This window comes from Acinonyx jubatus, chromosome A1, assembly GCF_027475565.1.
Source record: "Acinonyx jubatus isolate Ajub_Pintada_27869175 chromosome A1, VMU_Ajub_asm_v1.0, whole genome shotgun sequence".
NCBI classification, from domain to species: domain Eukaryota; kingdom Metazoa; phylum Chordata; class Mammalia; order Carnivora; family Felidae; genus Acinonyx; species Acinonyx jubatus.
Window position 1 is genome coordinate 4,839,637 of NC_069380.1, and position 12,263 is coordinate 4,851,899.

General features: G+C 47.5%; 1 long non-coding RNA gene across 2 annotated transcripts; it reads right to left on the reverse strand.

Annotated features, from left to right (window-relative positions):
* Window positions 1-2,147: 2,147 nt before the first annotated feature.
* LOC113600851 (uncharacterized) lies at window positions 2,148-11,564 on the reverse strand. 2 transcript variants are annotated; one of them, XR_003421945.2, is made up of 6 exons: window positions 10,378-11,564; window positions 9,932-10,031; window positions 8,246-8,358; window positions 3,847-3,982; window positions 3,141-3,310; window positions 2,148-2,726 (listed from the first exon to the last, which is right to left on the reverse strand). It is a non-coding gene; the product is annotated as an uncharacterized LOC113600851 (long non-coding RNA). The 2 variants fall into 2 exon arrangements; XR_003421944.2 differs by having other exon boundaries at window positions 2,148-3,310.
* Between the last annotated feature and the right edge of the window lie 699 nt (window positions 11,565-12,263).

Consider the following 12,263-nt stretch of genomic DNA (forward strand, 5'->3'; position numbering starts at 1 on the left):
AATTCATCTTCAAGGTTCTTAGGCCTCATCAGACTTAGGTCTTACACTAAGGTCTAAGAAAATACTGTGTGAAACTAGCCAACGTTCATTGAAGACTATCTATTTCTCTCCAGTCTTCTAATGTGAGCTGCTGTCATGTAAATAATCTAGATATTCCTGAGATGATTACAAATAATCACCCTTCAAGTACACTCTATAAAAAATGGTATTAACATTTGTTGAGTGACTGTGTTCCATGCATTGTTCTGGTGCTTTTAAACCTGGTCCCAAGTTTAATGAAATCTGACAATAATGCAAACAAATTTAGTGTACCCGCCAGACTTATTCAATAAATTTGTGTTCATTAAGAAGACAAGTGAAACATCATTGATATATACATATTCCAATATTTTCTTTCTTAACATTGTTTTCAGCCTCCCTCACATTACCACGAAGACATCAAAACCCTACTATCGCAGTTCTGTCCTTCTGATTTTCCCACTGAAGGACAAGAGAGGAAAATTCCATATCTGTCATCTAAAATCTATTAGTAACTACTTTGGCTAAGCCTCGAAACTAAGATGCCGCGGATCGATTACACAGGAATGAGCTGACATTTGCTTCCCTGCCAGGAGGCAATCCAGACAGATATAGAGAATTGGTTTTCTGAATGTAGTTACAGAGAGCACAATATTTACCTTTGTAAGGATCTGAGACTTAGGGAGCTAGTACAAAAAGCTGTATGTTAAAAATAAGGACTTAGGTTTTGGGGAATCACGGAAGGCCCACTATGTTTCTTCCATACTATCCTTTTGGCCAGCTTATTTGAATATGCCGAAACAAAAAGAACGTTCTCTCTTACTTCTGGCAGAGTTGCACAGAAGGAAGGGGAGGAGCTAAATCCTCAACCCTCTCCCAGAACCTCCAGAAGAGGAAATATTGAAATGTGAAAGCTGAAAGAGCCCTTAGAAGCCACACCAGCCACAGCCCTTATTTTATAGACAAAGAAACGGAGGCAAAGGTTGAATGCGACTTTTTTTTTAAAGCTTTTAGACCCTTTATCGTCCCTTCTGCCTGTGTGCCACTTACAGACTACATCGAGAAGTTTCGCTGGTGGGACTAGGATTCAGGTCCTCTGCGATAGAGTTGAAACAATTGTAAAAATGATTTTTCTTAGATGTATGATAACAAAATATCACAGAGTGCACACAGGACTGTGGACAGCAAGAGTCAGCATATTCCATTTTCAGAGAACGACTATCTGTCTCCACCATGGCCCTCTAAGGAATTTCAGGTACATTCAGATGAACTGTCTTTTATCCCAAATGCAATTTCCACCACTCGGGCAATCTACTAAGGTAAGGTGCCCTGTGCTTCACAGTTAGCTCTGGGATTTGCCAGCTACACACAGCTAGCCATAGGCTGGCTTGCTTTTAAGAATAACACTTGGCTTGGGGCACTTGGGTGGCTCAGTCAGTTAAGCATCCAACTCTTGGTTTTGGCTCAGGTAATGATCTCACGGTTCGTGGGTTCAAGCCCTGTGGCAGTCTCTGTGCTGAGGGTGTGGAGTCTGCTTGGGATTCTATCTGCCTCCTTCTTTGTCTCTCTCTGCCCCTCTCCCCCCTCAAATAAATAAACTTAAAAAAAATACCACTTGGCCCAAGGACAGACCTCTAAGGCAACATCCATCTACAGTCTTAGTATAAAATGAAATTATACTTTAAAGAACTTTTCCTACGATGTGAATTGTGATCTATTTCTATATACCAGAGATTCATGGCAGATATGTAACTCTTAAATAAGAAAAATATGCTAAGCTATAAATATATACGCTTACAAAGTACATGCATATACAGACACTTATTTTGGAAGCTCTGCATTTCTTTTGGAATAATAATTAGGTTTATACTTCAGCCTACTTATTTTAACAAAAAGAGCATATGCCTTTCTAGGAATATACTTAACTCTTAACCTGTCACTAAAGCAACTAAGTTCAATCTTCTGTTGTCCAGAAAAAAGACCAGTTTACTTTCTGAGACACCCAAAATACTGCACGTCCCTTTTACCAAAAGTCTGTATTACATAGGAGAAATCCAAAATTTCAGTTTTTCAGATCTTATAGCAAAAGCAAGTGTCCAAGCAAAAGATAGTGTTCCTGGTTGAAGCAATGAATTTCAACAGTATTCACCACGTTTATTTTCTGGAAATTGGGACACAAACACACAGCCCTCGGATTAGAGGTTGCAGGAAAAGTGGACTTTCTTATTTCTCTTATTTTACGAGTGAATAAGATTGAATGAGTGACTCATCCTGTTATGACTATAGCACATTTAGTGAATATTTTCACTGGTAATGAGTCATAACACAGGTTCCAACACGAGGAGTGCGGCTGCTCACGCACGATGTGAATGTTCTGGAGTCTGAGACTGTGTGGCGCTACTGTCTTAGTGCTGCCATCTACTGGAGACTCCTGTCTCTGCAATGTTGACCAGATGGTTTTAAAACTCAGATGGCCTCCGAATAATTAACTTCACTTCTCGAAAAAGCCGGTGTTGCTACTTTGGTTGCTCCCAGTGTGTTTGCAGCGGAGAAAGCCTGGCTTTCCGATATATGAAAGGAAAATCACGAGGAATCAATCGTGGAGTGGAAGGCATCATTCCTGCTGTCTTGCACAATAGCTAATGGAAAGAGCCTCTCCTGATGTAAACACGCTATCCTGGCTTCTCCTTCCCTTTGGCCGTTTTACTCTGAAACAGGATCAGAGTCCATGAAATCCTGTCTCAGCCCTCCCACCTGCCTCTGCTTCTCTCTCTGCGTCTAGCCTCTGAAGCCACCACTGTCCCCTTTCCTCAACTCCCGGATGCTGGCTGCCAGCCTGGCCCCAGTGAGTGGGCCAGGTGCAGGTTCGGAGAGCGGCTCTCGGGATGTCAGCTTGCCTGATGCGGTTCTGTGGTCAAGGTCATGGGCACGCTCACCATCGGTGGTACTTCCCTCCCCCCTCTGTACAGGTTCCAGGCCATTTCAGGGGAGCTCACTGGGGAGGGCACACTGTGGTCTGCTCCAGTGGCCGGCTCTGACTGCGTCCTCCCATTCGGCCTGTCGTAACTCAGTGGCAAGGCAGGAGACGTCCTCAGAGGCCCCGCTCGCAGTCACCAGCTCACCTTGTAAAGCCTCAGCTGTCACCAACCGCGGATCCTCCACCAAATGTAAATACTGGGTAAACATCCCATCATAGGAGGCTGCTCAAGAAAGGACTTGCCGTGGAAATAAGGAGAGGAAGTGCTTGTCGGTCAATCCAGGCACCGTCCTCAAGGTTCAGAAACTCAGTGACCTGCGTTCCAAGGAGAGACGTGTGTGGGATTGGTGGTTTATTTTTTATCCTCACTGCACCTCCTCATACAGCCTCGTCTCACCCTTTCTCTATCCCCCAACTACAGAAACACACACACAAATGCAAACACAAACACACAAATGCACATGCCAACACACACAGACACAGAAACACACGCAAATATACATACACATAACACACACAAACACACCAAACGCGCACATACAAACACACAAATGCGCACACACACACAGACACTCCTCTCTCTCCTCTGCCTTGAAGCCAAATGCAGGAGTCCTTGAATGACACACAAAAGAAGTTTTTAACGGGAAACTGCAATCTTTGAAGAAGGGAGAAACCTAATAATACAAATTATTTGTGGAAGTTTAATAAGCTGGATCAGCCAGAACGGAGACTGGACCAAGTAAATGTCTGTCTGCATCTTCCTTCTAGCCAGCATTCAGTTAACTGTGCCAGCTACTCAACTGGGTGCTGGGGATGATTCAGACATTGCTCCCGCCTCTCCAGCGACTCACGTGTCACGAAGGCTTGCAGACTCGATTCTTTCTCACGTCCTTTCTCCCAGCAAACATTGACTGGCTGACGCTGTTAATTGCCAAATGTGAACTAATTCTGAATGCACGAGCCTGAATTCTCCAGGCGATTTTGTTTCTAGAAAGGAAAATACAGATGCGAAAAGACAAAGGAAAGAAAGCTTTACGGTGCACAAACACGAAACAGAGAAAGGATGGAATAAAAATGATCTATACTCACAAACCCAGATGACGAGGAGATGGGCAGGGGGCCCGTAATGGAAATAGAGAAGTCAGCAGGGCTAGTGTGAGGGGCAAGGTGACATGTGCACTTTGAGACGGAATGATGTGAAGTGACAGGGAGACATGAGTGTCATTGATTGGCAGACCTTCAGATGCGAGGGGTGGGGCTTGGGTCAAGAGTGGATGGTCAGACTAGAGATGGTATTTGGGAACAATCTGTAGGAAGGGGAATTAAATCGGCGGGGCGTGAGATAAAAGAGGCACCATGATTTAATTAAGTAGAAAAGGTCATTTCCTCCAAACACCGTTGGTCCACATCGAATAAGCCATGGGAAGGCTGTCCTGAGGCAAAACTCTGGGCCAAATCCTTCCTTCTGAGCAATGAAGGGGGAGAAGAGGGGCACGGTGTGAAAAGGCAGGGAGTGGGAGTTCTGGCCTTAACTGGGGTGTCACTACAGCTTCACACAGCTCGGGAGGGGCATGCTCTGCTGAGTGCCTCCATAGCCTGACGCGGTTTTGCTGCCTTGTGTTGGGGCGGCCCCCACGGAGCCTCAGTCCCAGGTCCTGAGGTGTTCAAGGCTCCGAAATCACTGAAAACACAGCATCAATGTGATGAGGGAGCGTAAAGCAAGCTGAGGGCAAAGCACAGCTCGCAACCCCTCACCCCCACCCGGGTGGGATGTAGGTGACATTCCTCAGGCACTCCCGGCTGCCCAAGGGCAAAGGAAAGGGCAAAATCAATGGTTAACTGACAGAGATTCCAGTCATGCAGGACACGGGTCTCCATCCGTTAACAAATGTCTTAGTAAAACTACAAGAAAAAGGCAATCTTATCAATGGCCTAATCTCCAGAAACCTAGAGACTCACTTTCCTGGAGCCCCAACATCACCCTCTCCTCCGGAGTGCTGTAGGGAACAAGGACAAGAAGGAAATGGCGGGTAAAATTAAATTTCTTTATAACCTACAGCCCATCGACAAATACTTGAGGCAAATAGAGTCTAACATTTCTCCAGGAACCCCCTACTGCCTTAATAGTAATGCCTGACTGGTGGGAAAACAACCTTAGCCTGACAATAGCAAGGATCCTTTAGCATATGGAAGTCCTTTTGCCTCAACCTCCCCTAACTGCACAGTGTATAACCAGTCACTCTTCACAACCCCAGTGCAGCTCTTTCTGCCCACAGGTCCTGCCTCCATGCTTTAATAAAATCGCCTTATTGCACCAAAAACGTCTCAAGCATTCTTTCTTGGCTGTCGGCTCTGGACCCCCACTGCTCCAAAACTCCATCAAATGGACAAAGAACTCAACCACACAAGACACGAGGTGCACACTAGCTGAAATCAAAATAGCCTTTTGCTGTGCTTGTATTGCCAAATCAGGACTTTGGCGGATGAAGTTCATTTCCGTGCCCTTTGTCTTGCCGATGCCCCAACTGACGGCCCCAGCTGCCTTCTGGAAAACCCGGCACCTCCATTCACACATGACACCGTTTCTCTCATTTTCCTGAAGAGTCCGCAGCTCTCTGCTCCTGCTCCGCTCTTCTCCATCTCCACAGGCTGACCTGACCTTCGTGCCCTTGTTACTGGCTCAGGCTTCGCAGTGTCTGGATTTCAATCCAGTGCAATTGGAGCGAGCCGAACGTCTGAGCCAGCTCCGCATGGGGGCTGGGACACCGGGCCTGCGTTCTATCGCCATCTCCATCAGCAAAACCCGTCATCGTCTCCATCGTCGCCTGTGTTCTCTGTCATAGAGGAGCTGTCAGCCCGCGGCCCCGCTTTGCCTCCACCTCCCCACGCACTGTGGAGCGGATTTCTGGGAGCTGCTCGTTCTCCTTGATCAGTGTAGCAGCACGAAGCTCACCCCACTTCCTGCCATCTCCAAAGCAAGGCTGTGCACGGCCCCCCGCACCCCAGGGGGCATTTGTCCTTAAACCACTTGATGACGCTTCTTGGTCTCAATTACTTCTCAGGCAAGTTTTCCATTCTTGATTAAATGCGCCAGAGGAACTCCCCCAAACCCAAAACAAGTTCTAGGTCTGGGTTAATCCCTTTCAGGAAAGACTCTGTTCCTATAAATGCTGATGATCTCATTTCAGCAACATTTATTAGGTGCAACTTGTATGCCAAACTAAGAAGGCCACAGGATAATGGGAATGTCTAGATGTATATTTAGAAATCACAAAATAGATATTTTGCTATCCAAGTTATTCAGGGACGCATTACTATAGCAGAAAGAGGCCCAAATTAGGGATTATTGGGGATTCTAATCCCCATTCTGCCAATCAAGGCTATGGGAACTTTCCATGCCTCTGCTTCTTCATCTGAAAATACAGGGGTTGGACCTGATTTCTTGCTAATGTTCCTTTACGTTTTACCATGCTGGGATTTTTCTTTTAATTGTTACCTTCTTATGTGATGTGGTTTAGCAATTAGGAACTCCCAAGCCCCTATTTGACATCGGTGTTTGAGCTGTTAATATTGGAAACACTGATTCCCCTCAGATCAGCTTTGCAGATAATCTTGTGTTTTATGGAGATGTCAAAGAAGGAAGCGCTTTGCCAGAACGTCTGCAGAAAGCTTCGTCTTTCTGCAAGGTCATGATGTTCTAGGTGCTCCTGTGGCCTCTTATTTCACTCGGTAAGAACCTTATTTTTATTTATTAGCCAAAGGTGATGTGGTAAATTCCACAGTGGCTTATCCTCACTTCTGAGTTAGCATTTTTTTTTCAAATCTGTGCATCCTGTTTCCCGGGCAAATTCTCTAGGCAGAGTTTGAAAAAGCACTTTTAAGAAGAATACAAAGCAGGGGTGCCTCAGTGGCTCCGTTGGTTGAGCATCCAATTCTTGGTTTCGGCCCAGGTTATAATCTCACTGTTTGTGAGCTCAAGCCCCTAATCAGGCTCTGCCCTGGTAGCACAGGGCCTGCTTGGGACTCTCTCTCTTCCTCTCTCTGCCCCTCCCTGCTCTGTCTCTCTCAAAATAAATAAATAAATGCACTAAAAAAAAAAAAAAAAGAAAAAGAAAAAAAGGAAGTTTAAAAGGCAGTCGTCCAAGTGAGTCCCAGACCCAGGGAAGGGGGCGTCTGCACTGACTCCCACAGTTCGGGGTCCCCAGCACTGCGGTGGGGGTGAGCCTGGCTCAAGAGCAGCAATTTGCCTGCGGGTGTGTCTGTGCCATGATGGGCCGCAACTTCTAGGCCAGGTGTTGCCAACAGCTTGGGCACATGCTTCCCCAGCAGCAGTTCCGGTTCCCAGGAAGGGTCCTCTGTTTCCCGGGCCAAACTCTGACAGCCGAGAGCTTGCTCCGACGGGCTCAGGCCTCAGTCATCCTCTCCCTCTATTTCCCGCGTGTTCCCCTATTTGGGGCAGGTTCTCCTGTCAGAACCAGCCCCCCTCCCTGTGCAATGGAGACATTCATCCACCCCCAGGACCTTCTGAAGGCACCTCCTTCTCTAGGTCAAGAAATAAAATCCACAGGCTTGATTTTGTGAGAAATAAGCCCACCGCCCCAATCAAAGGAGGGACACGGAGACTCAGAGCACACTGAAGCAAGGCTTTAATCAACGTTCTTGCAAGACCGGGTGTCTGATGAACAGGCCCGCTCGGGGCACTTGCAGCAAACAATTTATCTCCTAGTATGCAAGTCCCTCCCCCTAGTATGCTCAGCCTCATTGGCTGAGCACTACACAGGTAAACCCCTCCCCTGGTTCCTCATTGGCTGAGCACCACAGGCCTTACCCGGAAGTCACCTGTGCCCATGTAAGGCAAAAAGTAGTCTGATTGGAACAAATGTACATTCCTTGAGGTGTGGCAGACACTTCAGTTCTTTGGCGCATGCTCATTGCAAAGCCCGCGAAAACTAAGCCCGCGAAATGAAGGGGCAGGGATTAGAACCAGGAAGTGAAGTGTCTAAGCGTTTGGGACTCTGGTTGATGCATAGGTTGTAAGGTTGTAATAGGTTGTAAATCTATTGTAAATAGGTTGTAAACCTTTTGTTAACTAGACAGCACAGCTTTTATTTGGTATTTGAAAATGAATCCTCTCACTTCTCACAATTTCCACCTTTCACAAATAATTTCTAAATACTTGGAGTTTTGGCACCAATAATTCAACGCATGAGTAGGATTTGAAAAACCCATCAGCAAAACGCAACAAAGTACCTCACAGGTCCTGTGGAAGGCTGTATTGTACTTCACCGATTCCTTTCTCTTTCTTCTTGTATTCATTATTTACTCAACAGACATTTACCTGAGGCCTTCCTGGGTATAAGGCACTGAGGTTTCAAAGACAGAGAAGAGTTGGTTATGGTGTGACAGACAGACGTAAACACAGCACACCACAACTGTTACTGGGCAGAAGTTACAGCCATGGTCCCTGGGGACTGGATCCAGGTCTCCCCCCTGGCTCCCGCATTCTGTAATTCTGAAGGAGTTGTGGTTCTGTTTTACAGGGGAGAGAGCAGAGGCTCAAAAGGGTCACTCAATTCCTGCCTTCCAGGCAGAAGTGGTAATGATGTGGAAATGTTAGGGTTGCAGCCTACTCTTGAGATGCCTTCCATGCAAAAAGGTAGTTTTATTAAAGCATGGGGACAGGACCCTTGGGCAGAAAGTGCTGCACTGGGATTGTGAGGGGTGACTGATTATATACTTGGGAACTGGGGGAAGTGAAGATGCGAAGTTTCCAAACGGACTTTCATATGCTAAAGACTCACAGGATCCTGGAGGCCTAGCTATTGTCAGGCTAAGGTTGTTTTTCCCTCCAGCAAAGCATTGACTTTAAGACAGTTGGGAGTTCCCAGGGGAAGGTCATACTCTGCCCGCCTCGAGTATTTGTCAGTGGGCTGTGGGTTATAAGGAAATTTAATTCTATCTATATTTCTTTTTGCCTCTGTTCCCACATCAGTAACATTAGCTTTGTCCTTTGGGCCACATCTAACACTGACGTCTCCTCTCTGAGATGCGGAAGTCTGCCCTGATCGTGGCATGCTGCTGTTAAAAAGAAATCCACAGGCTTTTCTTTTTCGAAAATGGGTGTTACTGAGACCAAGATCCCAAACTAGGGCTTACCAGCTCAGCTGATGTAGTTTTTACCTCCCGCAGAGATGCGCTTTTAACCCCTCCGTCAGGAATTGTTTAGTCGAGGCTGGTGAGCCTGGTTCTGGGGCCTTCCTCATCCCCTGAAGGAAGGTGAGGTGACTGACTTGGTAAAACCCCCACCTTTCCCCCTAAGGGAAAGGGGCTTGGCCTGGAACAATCCCTTTCTTTTGCTAATCACTTTCTTGCCACACCCTCCTTCTAAAAACCCTCCAGATTTTACAATTCCTCTGAGTTCCCCTCTCCTTGCCAGGTGGGATGCTGCCTGATTCTCGAATTCATTAATAAAGACAATTAGATCTTTAAAACGTCCCCAGTTGGGTTTTTGTTAGTTATTTAACACTGCTGAAGACCGCAAGCCTGCTGGATCCCTTCCCCCGGTCGAAGGGTCAGAGAAGACAGAGGAACGCCGTGTATGGGGGCTGGAACTCAGGGTCCCATGGCTCCTGCACCCTGCGCCGGTAACACCCCTTGGGCAATGGGTTGCTCAGAGAATCTGCCCCTTTCTTACCTTATTCAAAAAGTAAAACCAAGGAAAATCCCTGAAGCTCTTCTAATAAATTCACCCAGACTTTCATTCCGTGAACACTCATTCATTGAACACGGGCCTTGGGAATACAGAGATTGATAAACTTGTCCACCATCAGCTGGAAGCCAACACAGACCGCCTCTCAGTGCAGCAAGGAGACTGAGGAAGCTTGGCCAGCCCACACTCTTGTTCTGAGCCCAAAGGCAAGAGCCTGCTCCACTCACCAAGTCCTTCCAGGGCACCTGTTGGGGGGGGACCAGAGTCCTCCAACGGCACTCCACTCTGCCATGCCCTATGTCTCTCCAAGCCTTGGTCCCAGCATTCCTGGCAGATGAAGGAGACAGTCCCTTGAACTGGGCATCGTCACCATCAAGCTAACACTCGGAGGACGTGATTGGAAGGGGGCTGGCGAGAGGGAGGCCCCCGGAGGTCCCGGCCATCTGAACGCATCGTCGTCACAACACCCGGTGCAAACCAAGAATATCATCTCGGGGAAGATCCCTCAGAGAATATCAAGAAGACGAGCAGGAGGGGGAAGGGGACGTGTGCTCCCTGGGTCCTAGGGATCCTCTTCTCCATTCCATGAGCTGAAGACATGGAGGTGACGGTTGGGAGAGGGCGGGCAAGAAAATGAAGGGGCAGCGAGAGCAGCAGGGCCAGAGAGCCTTACCTGGATGGTTCCACACCGTGATGGGGGGCTGCCGAGCTCTCTGCCTTCCTGGAGTTCAAGCGATGCCTGTTTCATCTTCATGGAAGGGACTCTGATCGAAACACAGGTGTCGGGGTGCCCGGGTGGCTCAGTCGGTTGAGCGTCCGACATCGGCTCAGGTCGTGATCTTGCAGTTGGGGAGTTTGAGCCCCGCATTGGGATCCTGCTTCGGATTCCTGTGTCTCCCTCTCTCTCTGTCCCTCCCCCACTCGTGCTCTGTGTCTCTCTCAAAAATAAATACACATTTAAAAATTAAAACAAAACAAAATCCCACAGGTGTTGAAGGATGAATAGGAGCTCATCAGAAGAGAAATAACAGGAAAGGCATTCCCCGGATACTGGAACAGCACATACAGAGGCATGAGCTGGTTCATAGTGTATAGAATGGTGAGAAGTTAGATATAAAAGAACATAAGATATGGGATGGGGACAGGAGGAAGGCGATATGGAAGGGTCTAAGTTTTCAGTGAGAAGCCAGAGTTTATTTTTAGGAAAATCAATGTTCAAATGAACCCAAGAGGAGAGATTCTGGAGGCAGCCAATTGAGTTCACGGCTTCTGACCTGCTGAGAGGTGGTCTGGTAATGACACAGGATAAGAAGTCGGGTCAGTTTGGGGAACAAATCTGAGATACACTTGACATGGCTCGGAACAAGTTGAATAGGGAAGGTGAAGGGCGAAGGAGATGAGGGGTGTTTTTAGGAAGAAGGAAATGAGCTCCATTTTTAACATGTTCGATTTGAAACACCTAAAGATGTCCCTCAGGAAGAGGAAATACAGGAATGTGACTGCAGCTCAAATTAGAATAAAAATAAAGCTTGAGGTATTGATTTTGGAGTTGCCGGGGTATACGGTGACAGTCGTAACTGTTTGAAGTAGGTCAGACCGCTCAGAAGGAGCATATAAAGTAAGGAGAGAAAAGGACACTTTCCCAGGTAATAAATGAGAAGAGAGAGGTCAGTAAGGGGATGACAGTCCCCAGGTTGAGGAAGAGAATCAAGAAAAAAGGGGCCATGGAACTCTCAACCCAACAGATAATAACACAGGGCGGAGAGCTGTGCAGCCTTAGAGGGGGACCGCAGGGCCCCAGGGCCAGTTCCTCAAGGCACGGGAGGGCGGGCTGCAGGGTGCAGGCACAGACTCACACACACACACCCCCAAACAGACACACACATAGACAGAGACACACACAGCATCCAGCCACACGGCAAGGCCTTCCTGGACACTCCGAGGGGAGAGGTTCCATCCCACCCGGCCCAGTTTATCACAGCAGCGGATTGTGGCCCTTCACGACCTAAAACCAAAGTACTCTGCACGGAGCTGGTGCCCCACACGTTGGAAAGGTTGGAAGACACCTACCAGGCCGGTGTTGACAACAGGGAGGCGGACGGCAGAGGTCTTCGTTCCCCTGGGTAGCACAGCCTTCCTTTTCCTACATGCAAATCTTCATTTTATCCACTCTGCAAGGCCCGTTCTTAAAATCTTTCTCTGACCCCTCCAGCTTGATGGGATCTTTCCCCCCAAATCCCTAATCCCCTCAAATATTTATTGTCCTAATTTTCCTCTGACTCTCAGTGCTTGCTGATGAGGCTCTGTCCCCCTCTATTATTACTAATACTTTATGTACTACTGTAATCCTCCAACTAGAATATATGCCCCTCCCACATTATATCTGCCACATGCACACGTATAAACTCAGTCAGTCGTGTATCTAAATCGATGACTTTCCCGGGCATTTGGACATCCAGGAGCCTTTAGAAATTTCCAGACTGAAGAGGGGGCCGGCAGCCTTTGAGAATCAGGTCACTCACACCCAGCCTATTTCTGAAGCCTCTTCCCTCTCAGGGG